Source organism: Danio rerio, chromosome 13 (assembly GCF_052040795.2).
Source record: "Danio rerio strain M-AB ecotype USA chromosome 13, GRCz13ab, whole genome shotgun sequence".
Taxonomy (NCBI): Eukaryota; Metazoa; Chordata; class Actinopteri; order Cypriniformes; family Danionidae; genus Danio; species Danio rerio.
Window position 1 is genome coordinate 40906905 of NC_141033.1, and position 18521 is coordinate 40925425.

The following is an 18521-nucleotide window of genomic DNA, read 5'->3' on the forward strand; positions in this document are numbered from 1 at the left end:
GTCGATGTGCTTTGGTGTGAAAAAAGTGTGTCAGTCTTAAGGAAAACATGCTAAGAATTGGTCATGCATGTTTTTACATGATGGAAATAATTATGTGTAAAAAATGAAAATGAGCAATGCGACAGTATGCTATGAAGCATAATTGCTTCAGTACATTTCCTCCTTTTATAAGACATATATAATTGCAGTTATGTTTCATAAAATGGCCTCACGAATTAACCTCTTTATAAGGGTCTCATTATATGTGATTTTCATCCTAGAATTTATCATGGATGTGCGCGAGTCATATCCTGTCTAACCAAGCTTACATTAAATTACACTTCCACTCCTGAGAGAGCCAATAAAATTTCCAATAACATTTCAAAGCATGCAATAATATTCCAAAACAAGATGCAAAACACCAAAACAAAGCTTGATTAGCACTTTCAGAGTCGTCTAAACACTAATTGGCACAGTAAGATTCATCCACGTGACGCAAAGGCAACCATCTGCCAGAACATTACAAGTCATGATGTTTCATCCACAGCCAGAGGAAACCGTTGTGTCGATGCTCAGCAGCTTCCACGCTGGGCCTCCAAAATATGGAGCAGTAATTTTGTGGAAGAGGGCAAACAGTCACACTAATGTTTTATTTTTTGTGTGTCTTATACTAAATTTCGAAACAAACCTGTCAGGCTTCGCTTCATTCTCTGCCTGAGCTCCCCACAGTTCTTCTTTTGTCATGAAGCAGACATTTCTCCAAAGTTTTGTTGGCAGCATCCCACACTGTGTAATTGATTATGTAGATCTATTCATTTCTCAAAGCATGTGAGGGATTCACCAATTAATTCCACCGCTCTGAATAATAGCTGCTGGTTCATCTCGGGGAAAGCAGTGGGCTGAAACAATAACGTTGGCAAATAAGAAGCGAAGTAATAAGAAGTTGGACTTTAGGGGGAAAACTCACACGTCATTGGAAAATACCAAGTCTTGCTTCGGGGGGAGGCATTTTTTTTTTACCCTTTAGACATAAAGAAAGGTATTGTTACGAAAATGTGTGAAATTATGTCTGTCACAGGTTGCTAGTGATGTTTTTTGCATGACAGAATGTTTGCTGCTTGTATTTGCCTCAAAAGATCCCATTGTTTTTAGCAAAACATGAGTTGTTAAGTGTGGGGTTTGTAGGAAGTGGATTCAAAGCTTTCGCTGTGGCACTTCGCCCAAGTATTTCCATATTGTGGTAAATCTTTTATGATTTTTGTTGTTTGCATGCTGCTTGCTTGGGGATTTTAGTGGGGGAGGGAAGTGTAATGTCCATTGAAATCCTATTTGTTTAACACATTTTTAATCCAGACGTGGTCTTAAACTTGTTTATGATAGTCATGTACCGAAAACGGCAAATGAAGAGCAACGCTGTTTTTTTCCGTCTCCTCCAGACTCCTTTTCTGAGTTTCCTTTCATCTCAATTTCTCCCTTGACTCATTTGGTTCAAGATGTCTAGTGGGAGGAATCTCATGTCTCATGTCAACAATATTCAGACGCTAGATATTTCTGCTGGTTTGTGTGTGTTTATCTGGTTGGGGAGGCTGGGAATCTAGAAAGTAATATGTGGATGCTCAGACACCATTTGACTGGAACACTTTATTACTTGCCAATAATTACTTTTGTTTGGATTTCCTGCCACTGTCGCCTTTGGATTATTTAATTGGGTTTTAAAAGACATTTGATAGTTTGTGATATTATTAAATTGACTACACTAGCACTATTGGATGAGAATACAATCTAAAATTAACTGTGCTAGATTCAATTCAATTCATCTTTATTTCTGTATCACTTTTTTTACAATGTGGATTGTGTCAAAGCAGCTTAATATAGGTAATAAACTAATTAAAGTGGTGCTTTGTTGCATTTTAAGTAAGGGATAATGTACATCTAGGTTTTTGTTCTTGCAAACTAAAGCCTGACAGGCTTATTATCAGCCCAATGTGAAGTTGTAAACGATTGAAGGGCTTTTTTTATTTTATTTATTTATTTTTTTAACAAAAACAAGCATCTACATGTACATTATCCTGGTTATTACACATCTACTTGCTTTAATGTTTTTATTAAAATTTAACTTGCTTTTACATACACTTTAATGAAATGTAAAGCTAATATACACAAAACGGCTGAATGATGGATACACTGATTTGGTTCAAGATGTCTAGTGGGAGGAATCTCATGTCAAGCATATTCAGACGCTATTTCCACTGGTTTGTGTGTGTTTATCTGGTTGGGGAGGCGGGGAATCTAGAAAGTAATATGTGGATGCTCAGACACCATTTTACTGGAACACTTTATTACTTGCCAATAATTACTTTTGTTTGGGTTTCCTGCCACTATCAGCACGTAGATTAACATTTGTCTAGACACACCAGGTAAGAGGGTGTGTGCCAACCTGTGTATTTTTGGTTTAATTGTTAGTCAGTGTAGATTAGATAGGACGTCATTGACGTTGAAGATTTCTTTTTCATATCTTTTGTTTATTAGAATTGGTTAGAGGGGATTTGTTGTGAATATTAGTAAGACTGTTTGGTTTTGTTTGGTTCTTTTATGTAGCGCCACCCATAGCCAGTCTTTCTAACATTTAATTGTTTATTGTCTTTAACCTTGTATATATTGTAAATACCTCACTCACTGATTCACCCTCACCTTGTTGTAAATAAATCACTTATTTTTCAACGTATTCTTGCTGTCTGTCCTTACTTTGTATCACAATTTGTTTTTGAGTTTTTGTGCAACTCCAACCCCCTAGACAAAAAGGGGTTGTAACAGTCCCCTTTGGATTATTTAATTGGGTTTTAAAATACATTTGATTGTTTGTAATATTATTAAATTGACTAGACTAGCACTATTGGATGAGAATACAATCTAAAATTAACTGTGCTGAATTCAATTCAATTCATTTTTATTTCTGCATCACTTTTTTACAATGTAGATTGTGTCAAAGCCGCTTAATATAGATAATAAACTAATTAAAGTAGTGCTTTGTTGCATTTTAAGTAATCCACAAGTACAGGCTTGGAAAATGTGTTATTAGTATAATTGGTGGTTATCCGGGAATAACATAGCTTGGAATGTTTTGATTTCTTTTACTATTTTCATTAAAAATAGTAATAATGTTTTACTAGGCTCTTTTGTCATACTCTTTTGTTAAACTGTGTTTACATCACACGAGTGCTGTTCTGTAGCTGAGCACCCATGCAAATTTACTACTTTTATATTTTACTATAAATATATTTATATTTACTACTAGTTTATATTTACTTATATTTTGCTGGTAGTAGAATTGCTGTTGACACTTTGGAGAGATGCTCGCAATTCAGAAAAGCTTAATTACTCTTTCTCATATTAGCTGCATTGGTTTGCTGCCAGTGTCTTAACTCTCTGTTTCTAGCCCTAACCTAATGAAATATAGTCACACAGAAGAAGGCTGATCACAAAAACCTGACAAATGTCTTGAAAAATATCTTCTGAACAAGTGTGGTAAAAATATACACAGAATAATTATCTCCCGTTAGTTGTATTATTTTTAGATAATAATTCAATCTCTCAGCAATTCATAGCTATTTTATTTCAGTGGTTAATTTGCATTCATTTAATGTATTTGTACGTTTTAGTACTATTTGACATGTTTTTTGTAATGAACTCATGGGAATTCACAGTGTTTTTTTTTTGTCAAATTATATATAAATATGCAGAAACTTGACCTGTCTCCTGCTCTCATAATGTGCCAGAATGCATGCTGTCCTGAGTATTAGCTGGAGTACCCACCAGAATTACTAGAAGTCACTCCAACTACAGTGCTCGGCATATTCGAGTACACCCCTCACAAACCTTCATATTTTTAATAGGAAGCTATACAATATTTTACTTGTGCATATATTTTGGATTAGTCAGTACTGAAGCCAAATCTGGAGCTTATCTCTTAAAATAATTTAAGATAATGGTCCAAAAACTAGTACACACATATTTATATGTTAAAGAAAAATATTAAATACATATAAAAAAAGGAAAAATCTAGTGAAGCACAAAAATTAAAAGCACGAACGCCTCACAGCAAGAAGGTCACTGGTTCGAGCCCCAACTGAGTCAGTTGGTATTTCTTTAAGTTTGCATGTTCTTCCCGTGTTCGTGTGGGTTTCCTCTGGGTGCTCCGGTTTCCCTCACAGTCCAAAGACATGTGGTATAGGTGAATTGAATAAGGTAAATTTTCCATAGTGTATGAATGCAAAGAGTGTTTGGGTGTTTCCTAGTCCTGGGTTGTGGCTGAAAAGGTGTCCTCTGCGTAAAACATATGCTGGATATGTTGGCGGTTCATTCTGCTGTGGCGACCCCTGATTAATAAAGGGACTAAGCCGAAAATAAAATAAATGAATGGATATGTACATTCTAGCAGCCTTTTACCCAGACTACACTCCCCATCATGCATTGTGCCAATCAGCCATCTACAGCTGTTATGAATCTGGACACGGATTACACTGACACAGCTGCAGGACTATCCACACACACTATTTGAGTACCTCAGTCACTCTGTCTGGGTGAAGTTACTATCATGTAGATTTTCTGGTGTCATTGTTCTTGTGTTTTTTGCCTTGTTATTTTGTTTGTTTGTTTTGTTTTTTGGACTGTTAAATAGTTTTGTTTGCTGCCTGCCCCGACCTGTCACCTGCATATTTGAGTATTCTTTGGATTACCCCTGACCTTTATGTATGCTACTGTTTTGACACCTGCTTGTCCGACCATTTTCAGCAACAAACACTTCTCGTATTTTTCTTTTCGTTGAGGAAATTAACACTGGTAATCATTGATTTTGTTTATTTCCAGTATATGGCTGTGAAACTGCGTTTAAAACAACGTGTTATTAGGGATACATCGATTCCAATACTTGGATCGGATATCGGTTTGATTCCGCATAATTTTGCTGGAAAGCCACAAAGATAGCCTATTATAAGGCACTAGAGAGTTGTCATGTAGGCCTACTAAATCCCAAATGTTCAGAATCCATTCTACAGTTAAATGTGCAGTACAGATGAATATTCATGTGGTTAAATTCATGTTCACTTCAGAAGTGTACCTGAAATGTTTAATTAGAAAATGCTCAATAACACATTGGACAGATCCTCAACGCATTGACTTCTTCCCTTTGAGCTGCTGTTTTGGAAGTGATTGCATATACTGCTGGGCTGCACGCTGCGTCTCATATGCATCAAGTGCTTCATTCACGCACCGGCTGTGCAGATGCGATGTGCGTCGCTCCGTAAGATTATTCCTACAATGAGTTTCTGTTCCCTCATTTTTCTCACTGAGTTTATTCCTCTTAGGGGAATACTTGAAGTGCTGCGAATAGTTTGTAAAGTCTAGCTCACTGTGCTCAAACCAGTTGATTTAAATTAATAAAAGTGAAACTGACGGGTGCAATATGGATTGTCATTAACAGAAAATTATTTAGCCTAATATAGGCTACTCTGAAACAGTGAATGTTTCACTGTAATTTTATTTATATTGATATTTATTTGACAGACCAGTTTGTGTTTTGGCGCTGAAGCATTTAAGCGGACCTTGTTTTGAACTTTCTCCGTCTCACTCACGGCGAGATTTGGCGAGGGATTATTAAATAAAACCGGTCTCAGACAGTTTAGTTTTGTCTGCGTCAAACCTGCAGGAAATTATCAGGCATTGCTAAAAGGCTGATTATTTCACCAACGATTACTGTCAATGGTGGTAGCCTATTACATAATATTAAAATAGGAAACATAAGCTGGACAACAACAGATCAATGTCCTAACGAATCTCAAATAATGTAGCCTAGTTTACTGCAAGCATCATGTTTTTAGTTTGATTGTGCCATTTGTCATGTTGTTATATTTACTAAAGAAGTTATTATTTGAGTTAAGCACTTGAGCTATAGAAACTGTATTATGCTTTTAAAAATGGCACAGTATCGGGATTAGATCTGTATCCATACTCAGAATTTCAGTATCGAGATCAGATCGCTTCCAAAAAAATGGTATCAGTGCATCCCTATGTGTTATATAAAGCAGTGACATGCAAGTTTCAGCAACACTCTCATTCCAAGGTTGAATGCAGCCGTGGGGTAAAAATAAAAAATTGTATGGTTGTGACATGGCAGAGAAAGATGCCGTGGCTCCTGCAGCCTGATACTTGGCCCCTGTTCCTCACAGGAGACACCCCTCTCAGTGTATTCATGTTTCAATAAGGCTTTGAATAGTTCTCCCCCACCATCACAGCTCACTGAGCTGAAAGCTCCCAAAGCTCCCCACTCTTCATTATGGCCGCTGTATGTGGGACGCCTCCGGGTCACTCCTGATGTTCCTCTGGCCGCCTGAGGAGGATTTTCAATGCAACACTCACAAGCCGTGCCAGAACAACCAAAGGCAGGGGAACGCAATCTGTGAAGCAAGAGATCACTGATTTTTAATGAACAAGCAGGGATGATTTGAGATTGGGGACTTTTTTTGTGTGGTGGAAAGGGGGAAAGATCTGACTGAAAGATCTTCTGTTACAGTTGCTGGACGTTATTCGTGCCTCCTCCGATTACCTTGAGCAATAAATATTATTCATATCTTTCTGTGATGTAAATGCAAAAGGACTATAGAGCTTCTTTTGTTGAACGTCAGGGTTTTTGGAGCACAATGTGACATTCAGCTGATGAAAGTTAGTGTTGGAGTTTGAGAAGTCATGCATTGTGCTCAAGGACCTAACACTTAACCTTAAAATTAGTGCATTTTTCATATTATAATTACAGATACACTGTAAAATAAAGAAAGAAATAAGCTCAATGGGTCTATTATCAAACCAACATGTTTCATGTGACCTAAGATCAGAATATATACAGTACATACTTAATTGAATTTTCAAAAATAAAGCAAATTGCCATGAAAGCGGTAGCTTAGATCTTATTTTTATTTAATTTTCTCTGTTGGCATAATAGAGTTGCAGAAGAACACAATCGGTTGCTCTGTGTCATTACAATAGGATTGACTCTGAAGGCTCAACGACTTGCGACCTGCACAATATGCGAGTTGCTGAAACAATATAAACTTTGCACATGAGGTGGAGTGTTTATAAAGCTGCTGTGACCAGCTGAAAAATCGTTAGCTAGGGTGAACATTTATTATGAACGGTCAAGAAGGTAAACGCATATCAGCTCAAAGCTTCAAAGCAGGGTTGTGTTACATTTCAAAAGAGCTTTCAAATTCAAGTCTAGTTTTTCAGTCTTATTTGAATATGCATGATTATTACTAACTACATGACATTTGGTGCATGCCAAACTGGACATATTGCCCTGCGAATAGCACATTGTGAACACAAACATGACTACCATATTGAAGTGTTGTTTCAAACAGAACTGCTCAAATCTGGCCACTTTAAAGTGCACTTTGGGATGAAGAATTTTGAAGGGTAAGTATTTTGAACCTTGGAGTTTGACTTTACCTATAAGTGTGTTTTATTTATAAACTAATTTCGAGAGGAGCGCATGCTTATGATTGAGCATGCATTAGCTAATACACAATCCACCAATCATTCAATTCCTAACTCGCCATAAATAACCAGAATTTCTTACCTTAGTATCTTCGTTTTGAAGAATCCTCCCTTCCACCCCTACTTCTCCTTCCTTTCTGTACAGGATGGCACAGTGGCCCAGTGGCTAGCACTGTTGCCTCACAGCAAGAACGTCACTTGTTCAAGTGTAGCAGTTTATAATACTGCTAATAATAATACCATTATAAAAAATGCAAAATGTCATGAATAAATTAAAAAAGCTCCTCCCCTGGACATGAAGAGGGTAGTGTTTTTTTTATATTTGTGTAGAAAATAATAGTTTTTGTAACATTTTAATCCTTAGTTTTTTTAATATGTAAAGATATTTGAGTATTGCTGTACGTCCTGTGTGTATAGGCGTTTGAACTTCCATAGGCTCATAACTAACGCTCTCTTCGCTGTACTTTTAGTTTTTCATAATAGCAACACACCAACAATGTGTCTTTACAGACCTCCTTCATAGAATGGGACATGAGTCCACAAAGTGGTGCAAATGGATTTGCTATTTAAACAACATTATGCACAACAAAAATTAGGGAAAATAGCAACAAATCGTGCCAAACACCTCTTGCGCTTTATTGTGCCAGGTTTATGATATGCCAGGTTTATGTGATACCTCAGTATTTTCATTGCAAAGTTATTTCTGGCTCTTTGACTAGAAGCAGAATTTATAAGCACAAAAAAATTAATAATACATTTCCTGTGATGTGCTGATAACAAACATTATTTTGATGTACTGTAAAAATAATTACAGATACTTTTGTCTATCTTTTGTCATATTTTTTTTATAGTGCAGATTAGGCTTTCGATATTACCTCTAACACTGCATTCATTTCAGAGACTATTTGGTTTGTGTAAATGTCAGGTCTTTTTGCATTTCACAGCAAAAATGTCCCAAAGGAATTGCAAAAAAAAAAAAAAAAGTCTACAAGATCATGGTCTCAATTTGTACATTTGTAATACAAGCTGTTTATACATTAGCAAAAAATTAAAAATAAAAAAAATAAAAATTAAGATAATAATTAATGAAAAGTTACATTAAAAAGATTATATACTGTATATTGCACCTTTAACTAAAATATTTAAAAACATTTTAAAGTTGCTTACATACATTTTCATCTATATATGTATAGAAGAGGTGACGCAGTGGCATTAGGTAGTGCTGTCACCTCACAGCAAAAAGGTCGCTGATTCGAGCCTCGGCTGGGTGAGTTGGAGTTTGCATGTTCTCCCTGCGTTCGCGTGGGTTTCTCCGATGCTCCAGTTTCCCCCACAGTCCAAAGACATGTGATACAGGTTTATTGGGTAGGCTAAATTTTCCGTAGTGTATGAGTGTGAATGAGTGTGTGTGGATGTATCCCAGAGATAGGTTGCGGCTGGAAGGGCATCGGCTGCATTAAAAAACATGCTGGATAAGTTGGTGGTTCTTTCTGCTAATAAAGGGACTAAGCTGAAAGGAAAATGAATGGACGAATGTATAGAAGATATATGTATCTAGTTGTATTATTATATAATAGTATGTTACATAATCTTTCGCAATTCAGTAATTTTGGTGTGACACGGTGGCTCAGTAACCTCAAAGCAAGAAGGTCACTGGGTCGATTCCCGGCTGAGTCAGTAGGCATTTCTTTGTGAAGTTTGCATGTTCTCACATGTTCTTGAGGATTTCCTCCAGGTGCATTGGTTTCCCTCACAGTCGAAAGACTTGCAGAAGGTGAATTGAACAAACTAAATTGGCTGTAGTGTATATGTGTGAATAGGTGTGTATAGATGTTTCCCAGTACTGGGTTGCAAATGGAAGGGCATCTGCTGTGTAAAACATATGCCGGATACGTTGGCAGTTCATTCAGCTGTTGCGACCCCTGGTTTAATAAAGAGACTAAGTCAATGGAGAATGAATGAATGAATACAGTGAAGTCCGTTATCAAAATTGAACTTTCCATGGCGTGTGGCCAGTTTAATTCAAGCTCAGATTCCTTCACTGCAAGGAAGATGATTATTAATTCCATAACAGCGCTCTCTAGCCTTTACTATATGCCATATAGCACAACCTGTTAAATGTTATAGCGTAATTTAATGACATCCTTTAACAGTTTTCCCTTTGTGTCTAATTCACTAGCAATTATTCAATGCACATATTTCAGTACAGGTGATATGCTCTGATATGGTCTTTATGATCTTTTTGGCACATTTTCTCGACTAATTGCAAATGAGATGAAGTCTAAGAGTAGACGATGAAGAAATCATAGACGTTACATAATTATTAAACGCTGTATGCATTGTCAGTACAGAAAATCGAATTGTGCATTAAGGTAATTACTTGCAAACTTTGATGATACGCATAGCAGAAGTACAATTACTGCTTTTTGGATGATGTTGCAGTGAAGGTTTGTGCGCGAGTAAAAAAAAAAGTCTGCAGTTTTATATCAGTACTGATTCTTAGTAAGCATGCTTTGACAGATTGCTACTGATAAAAATCTTTGTATGGACTTTATAGTTGACAGCAATAATTGTGTCCTCTCTGTAAATGTGTGCTACCCCTCCTGGTGGCTTTAAAAACACTTCATTCTGTCAATTATCCATTTTTTTATTAATTTTTTTTTGCTGAAATGCAGGCACAGTGTGTGAAATCTTTTCTAGTTAACAAAAAATGACACCTTGTCATTGAAATGTGTATGCAGCTAATTATAAACGGTTTCTTTTGTTAATGCACTTTCAAATGTCGCTCATCACTGACATTTAAATCAATTACCTCTTAGATATTTCATTAAAAGATTTTCCATGTTGACTCTTTCCAGTAAGTTGAGTGTGCGAATGTCAAATGAAAGACTTTCGCAGCTTCGCATGAAAGAGATTGTTTAATAAATTAGGATGTTTTGCCATCTATAACCTACTTATTTATGTAAGAGTTTGTTTAAAATCACAAGTATTACAAGTATTAAATTTAAGGGTCTAAAGTAAGAGAAGTCAAGCAAACAGGAGTTAAGCAATGATATAATGTGATCCTACTCCCAATTAGAAATTAATATTCTGTATTATCTACTCACCATCATACAGCATTTTTCATACCTGTAGATGTTGTTTATTAAGCAAAACAACAGTCATTCATTCATTTTCCTTCAGCTTAGTTCCTTATTTATTAGGGGTCATCACAGCTGAATGAACCACCCACTATTCCGGCATATGTTTTACACAGCAGATGCCCTTTCAGCTGCAACCCACTACTGGGAAAAGCAAAACAACAATCACTTTCAAAAGTATTAAAATTTTGTTTACTCATTCATTTTCTTTTCGACTTAGTCCTATTATAAATCTGGGGCCGCCACAGCGGAATGAACCGCCAACTTATCCAACATATGTTTTATGCCGCTGATGCCCTTCCAGCTGCAACCTATCACTAGGAAACACCCATACACTCTCATTCACACACATTCACTGTGGACAATTTAGCTTACCCAATTTACCTATAACATATGTCTTTGGACTTGTGGGGGAAACTGGAGTACCCGGAGGAAACCCACACAAACACAGTGAGAAAATGCAAACTCCACATAGAAACGCCAACTGACCCAGCCGAGGCTCGAACCAGCGACCTTCTTACTGTGAGGCGACAGCACTACCCACTGCACCATCATGCCGGCTCTTGAAAACTGATAATACCAATCATTTCTGTAGCCTTAGATAGAATGAGGGTGAACAATTTATATTTTTTATTGAATCTGAAGTTTCAAAGAGAAAACTTTTACTTGATTTTATATAAACATACTAATGTAAATGTTAATTTGTCCCACTTTATATTAGGCTTAATTACCAATGAATCATTTGCTACAATGCATTTGTTATGTTCATACATGTTTTTACATTATACTTGTATTTGAAAACTGATAGCATGTATTCATGTGCATCTGTAATTAATTTCTGTAATTACACTCACAGGCAACTTCATTAGGTACACCTGTCCAACTGCTTGTTAACACACATTTCTAATCAGCCAATCACATGGCAGCAACTCATTTAGATATGTTCAACATGATCTGCTGCAGTTCAAACAAAGCAATCAAACCAATCAGAATGGGGAAGAAAGATGATCTTAGTGACTTTAAACATATAGCATGGTTGTTGGTGCCAGATGGGCTGGTCTGAGTATTTCAGAAACTGCTGATCTACTGGGATTTTCATGCACATCCATCTCTAGGATTTACAGAGAATGGTCCGAAAAAGAGAAAATATCGAGTGAGTGGCAGTTCTGTGGGCATAAATGCCTTGTTGATGCCAGATGTCAGAGGAGAATGGAGAGACTGGTTCGAGCTGATAGAAAGGCATCAGTAACTCAAATAACCAGTTATGCATAAGAGCATATCTGAATGCACAACACGTTGAACCTCGAGGTGAATGTGCTACAGCAGCAGAAGACCACAATGTGCGCCACTCACTATTGATGATTCAGGCTGCTGGTGGTGGCAAAAGGGTGCAGGAGATATTTTTTTGGCACAGTTTGGGAAAATTAGTACCAATTGAGCATCGTGTCAAAAGCAACAGCAGTATTGTTGCTGACCATGTCCATCCCTTTATGACCACACTGTACCCATCTACTGATGGCTACTTCTAGCAGGATAACACGTCTTGTCATAAAGCGCGTATCATCTCAGCCTGGTTTCTTGAACATGACAATGAGTTCACTGTGCTCAAATGGCCTCCACAGTCACCAGATCTCAATCCAATAGAGCACTTTTAGGATGTGGTGGAACAAGAGATTTGCATCATGGATGTGCAGCCGACAAATCTGCTGCAACTCCGGGATGATATCATGTCAATTTAGACCAAAATCTCTGAGGAACCTTGTTGAATTTATGCCATGGTGGATTAAGGCAGTTCTGAAGGCAAAAGGAGGTCCAACCCGGTACTAGTAAGGTGTACCTAGTAAAGTGATAGGTGAGTGTATATTGATAGCCATTCCTTACACATTAACCCACCTTAAATCTATCCATAAAACCAAACCCTGGCCCAATGGCATCAAAAGTGTTGCTCAATTCAATCTGAACACGTAAGTATGTACTTAAGTATTAATTTAAAGTGATGAAATATTTTAATGCATATTTACCCTTAAGTAACACCAAAATATAAACATTTTGAAAAAAGCTGGAAATAACATGGAAGGAAATGGTTACAGGTTTCAGCTTCCTTCAAAATATCTTCTTCTTGTGTTCAACAGAATAAAGAAAGTCAAACAGGTTGGGAATAAGTAAAGGGTGAGTAAATGATGACAGAATTTTCAGTTTTGGGTGAACTGTCCCATTAATGTCACTTAATATTATATTGAACTCATAAATGTCATTCTGTAGCCGCATCATATAATTAATAACATTTTTGAAATTTGAATTCTTGATTGACAGCTCTATAGTGTAAACACATTAAGCCATAGAATAATCAACAAAATCTAACAGCATGTCGTACATTTTAGCAAATGTGTATGTCACTTATATGTTATCATAGAATTACTGATGCGTTAGGAATGGACCGTCATGCTTACTTTTTCTAAAAGTCATAATTGAGATTTTATCCACGATATAGCCACTAATTTGCCAAAAGAGCTGCTTTTTCCCAGGCTATCGGGATGAATGTCAGTATAATTACAACACTACAAAACCAGTCCCATGTGCATTGACCCTGCGGTCTATTAGTTTTATTCACTCATTGTGTAGGCATAAATAGAGCAGATCTTCAGACGCTTTTTTCCCTCAAAAATAAATCAGATTCACACAAAAACACGAGGACAGTTCCCAAGGCATAACCCATAAAGCACACTATAATGGAAGCTACTCTCATAGGTCAAAGACACAATGGTGGTGCCATCTTACTTTGAAACCAGGATACTTGTGTTTATCGTGCTGAAATAAAGACTAAAGCCTCCGGAGATGAAAGCTCCAGGCTGTGGTCAGCTTTCCTCTGATCAAGATAGTTTGATGTTGTAATGACCTTGTCACAGGCTAAATACACACGAGAAAGACTTGATTAGTGTTCATGGGATGAAGCGTCTACCTCTGAGCGACAGTACAGCCATAACTTAGTAATTATATGAATCATTTAATCTGTGTGCGGCAGGAATATTACTGTGGGTTGTTTATGTCTGTTATATATGCTAGAGCTCCATTAAATCCTCACAACCATTCATGTAAGTTATAACATTACCAATGTTTACCAATGAGTGCACAAAGTGTGTGACACCACCCAACAGACCTGATAAATCATTTTGTACCTCTTTGTTGTACTTTTGATTGCTTGTCATTTGTCAGTTTTTATCATGAACTGAGAATGCTGGAGATTTAGTCTCATGATTTTTGTGTATAATTGGATTATTAAAAGATGATTACAGTATATATTACAGTGACAATGTTGTAAATATTGTTGAAATTGGCACCATCTGCTCTCTCTGTTATTGATTGTAGTGATTATAGCAGATGACCTTGATCAGTACTGCTTGGACCTTGATCTGACTGCTTGGTCTTAAAGCTTTTGTCGATGGGTTATTTTCACAATTCATGATGGCATAGCAGTCAAAATAGGCCAAATAAGCTCATGTAAGGCACAAATAACTGTATCATTACTGTAATTCATCTTGATTGGACTGAAAGTTCTATAGCGCTGAATGAAATGTCCTTATTTCATTTTAATGCTAATTCTATGTATTTGTATAGCTGTAATTAGGTGAAATTCAAATCTCTTTGATGGGAATTCTATTCAAAGCTTTTTTCTGTAAAAGCAGGCTTGTAGCTGACCTTTTTGCAGTTATTCGCCTCATTTTCTATTTAATTATGTTTTAAATAATACATTTTAGTGACATTTTAAGCACTATTTTTGGATTAGCTTATCGGGTGGTAATATGTACCAAAAATGTTCATTAATTTTCCTTCGGCTTAGTCTCTAGTACAAAAAATATTTCCAAAAGATTTAGAATAAAGAAGTATGAATAAATACTTATTTTTAAAATACAAAATGATTGCATCATTTAGGGGAGTGTGGTGCATAAAGTAACACATGGTTAAATGTAACAGATTTTTAAGGTATTTGCTATTTATAAGGTATCTATCTATCTATCTATCTATCTATCTATCTATCTATCCATCCATCCATCCATCCATCCATCCATCCATCCATCCATCCATCCATCCATCCATCCATCCATCCATCCATCCATCCATCCATCCATCCATCCATCCATCCATCCATCCATCCATCCATCCATCCATCCATCCATCCATCCATCCATCCATCCATCCATCCATCCATCCATCCATCCATCCATATATATATTAGATTATCGTCTTACAGGCTAAATGGAAAAATTAATAAAATGGAACCATTTTGAAAGATGTAAAAAAAAAACAGACTAAACTAACAAAATCAATTTTTAATTTTAAAATTTCGATTCGAAATTTTGAATTTTAAAATTGAAAAATTAATTCAATTTTTAATTTTTTAAATTTGTATATTAATGGATAATAATGCAAATAAATCCAAATGTATTTATCCAATAGATAAATGCACATTCTGTGACATGTAGAATTTAAAATAAATTGTGTTAAGTACTGAGGAAATATACTATTTAAAGTAAACTTAATTTAAAATAATTGTGTGAAATCTGACGTTGTAAGCACGTATAACAACTAACCCTCTGTCTCTAACAAATTGCTCCACAGATGGCGTAAATAGTAACATTTTTACTCTTGGCACTTTTGGCAATTCTGCACAGAAACCATTGGTCTGGCGATCATACTTTCTGTGCTCAATTGTAGGAGAGGCTTTTGTGTTGTCGGTAAAAAATGAATAAATAATTAAAAGGTTTGTCTAACCATTACTTTTGTTCATTACTTGGCCAAAACCAAAAAGTGTTACTTTGTACCCCGCTCTCCCTTATCATTAGAAAAAATAGGAATCTGTTTTAAAATTCAGTTAATTAATTTTTCATTCTTATACACTTTCTGATTGATCACTTTTTGTTTTAAGATTAAGGTTCAAGATTAAATAAAAGTTACTCGACAAATGTTTTGTCTATCTAAAAACATTACAATAATGAAAGTTGACTTCACTGACATCAGATTGTATGTTTTCCTGCACAGCTGGATGTTGCACTCATGAAAAATAATTGTTTGCATTTGCCAAAACTAAGTTACAACAGCCACCAGAGGATACTGCTTAAAGCATTTTTTGATGGTTTATTTTCACAATTCATGATGTCATAGCCTGTGAAAATAAGACAAATGAGCTCATGTATGAGACAAATTCTAGACCCTTGTCATGGGTCTTTCGCACCACCTGAACAACCCCCCAATTGATTGCGAAATAATTAATATATTGTATTCAGAATTCACAAAAGAACAATTCTGAAACCCCTGTTCCCCCTTACTTCTAAGCACATTTCTATAGAAACTCTTTCCATTAGAAAGAACATTTTGTTGAAAGAAGAAACATGTAAAGGTAAATTATCAGTGCAGATGGAGATCCATGTAGATAAAGATCTGTTGAGAGAACATCTATCTCTATTTTGTCCTCTGTATCCCAAACATACTCCTTTGCAATAAAAAAACAGTATGTTGTGCATGTGCTTTGCACTGTGATCAATTATGAGGGGCATGTTGACAATCAGTACTGTCATTATTTTTCACTTTATATATAGATTTAACATAACATACATTTGTAATAAAATTATTTCATATAATTGACATTTTTGAGCTGAATTGCATGTAGATCTTGACAGACTGCATCATCTTTACATAATTTAGCAAGTTTTAGAAGTTTATACTTTATTTAAAAAGTCCATAGTTTCATCATTGCGACTTATATTGAGTATGTAATATAAAGCTTTTTCTTGTAATCTTTGAAGTCTTTGGAGAGATGCTGTATTTAATAATTTATCAAAATATTATGTATTATAAAAGATTACAAAAAGGTATTCTCCATAATTTATTTTATTTCATTTCCATTTTAATAACAAAATCTACAGCTGTTATATAAAGCATAACTGTACCTAAGATCTCTTGCTGGAAACTGTTATCTCCATGGTGCGTTCTTGAACGGACAGCCACAAACACAAGTCTCTCGACACCTAAATCAACATGTTTATATCTGAAAAAGTTGCACAGTCCCATCTGAATTCGAATCCAAAAGTCATATCGCCTGTATACGTCGATGCATCTTCCAAGTTCAGCAATTTGTGTGATTTTAGTTTTAAGAAAATTACAATATACTCAGTGGATTCGAGCATTTCAGTTATAAAAAAAACAGCCAATGTATTTTCTACAGCTTAAAAATCCAGTTCTTAATGATGGTGAGATAAAGATGAAGCAACTTCACGAGTTCTTCACATTTCTCAAAATCCCGTGCGAAACCATTATTCCCGAGGAAACGACTCTCCTATTAATTATTATTCCTTTGGTTTTTGATAAAATAGTCCAGGCGGCTGCAGAAAATAAAGCGTGTCGTTCCAGTTCCAGTCCGAGGGACATTCCTCTGCCTAGATTTTCCCCATAAAAAAAGAGTTTCTGTTTTATCCAGGGGAAGGGGGGCGAGCTGGTGAGAGACGCAGCTCGAGACGTCCATACGTGCCTTATCTTAGTGGCAGTGACGTGATATTGCAGCTCCAGTCCTGAGGCTCGGCGAGAAAGCGCTTTCCATCTCACTCCACAGCGAGTCAGCAGCATCCTCCATCCGTCAGGGATTGCGCTCTACCTGCTACCCGACCTGGGCATCTCTTGAGGGACGGGCAGACAACGACTAATGATCAGTCGAGATTCACAACATTTTTAGTCCTGCTCACTTCTGTTGCGCTCTCATCACTTGGTTACGTTGTGAGGTGGGGGAAAAAGGAGCGAGATGATGATGATGATGATGATGATCCAGCCTGGAGTCTAATGCATTTTTGCTCATTGACCATCTTGTTGCTCTAGACTTCTATCATCGGCAATGGGAGATATCGATTCGCAGGGGAGCGACGCGTTTCATTTCTAAAAAGGATGTTTCCAAGTATGTGGGAAAAATAGCCATAGCTTTCAGAGTGCAAGGTAAGATTTGTTTATTATTGTGATTATTACTGGCAAATAGGGTGACGGAAAAATAGATGGGTTTGTGCGATAATGAGATGGCCCTCGCCCAAGTTTATCCCTCTTCAGTGCATAAAGATCTGAGTTCCACAGTTCATTCTGATTAATGCAATACAAACTACGTCAATATTTCAGAGGACTCGAACGTTTCGTCAAGGGGCCAGTGCGAAGTTAAAGGATGATCGACGAGTTTCGCTGGAAAATGACATAGAATGGAGTTTGGTGCCGACTGTATATCGGATAAAATCCGATTTGGGGACTTAATCAAAAGACTCACGATTGACAGACACTGTAGACTACTTAGGTTTTGTAAGAGAGTATAGATATGAAAACGCTTCGTTGTAGCTCTTTTTATTCATTTGTTTTGTGTGTGTGTGTGGCTACATTGTTTTCCTGAACCGTTCATGTTGCTGATCGTGACGCGACGCGACAAACTGGAAGCATAAAGAACGAAAAGTCCAAGTGCGCGACGCGACAGCATAGATGGGGATGGAAAGGATGGAAAAGTAGCGCGGACGGTTACAATGTGCGCCAATGCTGTCTCGTCCTTTATAGTCGTGGATAACGTCTCTGTATAATGCATCGTACACGTTTTGCTTAGTCGTACAAGCAGTGCCGCATTTAAGGTGATTAAAGAATGAAAATAAAGGCTCGTTTTGGGAATGCTGTGACACTGCACACAGCTGCATTGCCTGCAGGATTCATGCAAACAGGACATCGAATAGCTTTTCTCTACCCCATCTCTTTCTCTCTCTCTCATCTGCCTTTCTTTCACACTTCTAGAATATTTAGGAATTCAACATATTTGCACACATTATGGTGATATGCGTAAAGCTGATC

At 36.6% G+C, this 18521-nt stretch overlaps 1 protein-coding gene across 21 annotated transcripts in view; it reads left to right on the plus strand.

Moving 5' to 3' along the window:
• adgrb3 (adhesion G protein-coupled receptor B3) overlaps positions 1–18521 on the plus strand; it is a 397331-nt gene that overhangs the window by 51827 nt on the left and 326983 nt on the right. For 16 of the 21 annotated variants that reach the window (XM_087279660.1, XM_087279665.1, XM_087279663.1 and 13 more), the window contains exon 1: positions 17202–17642. The exons of the other annotated variants lie outside the window; for them this stretch is intronic. The gene's annotated coding sequence lies outside the window, so the exon portion shown is untranslated. Of the gene's footprint in view, positions 1–17201; positions 17643–18521 lie in introns of those variants that run through there. 21 annotated transcript variants of the gene reach the window in all.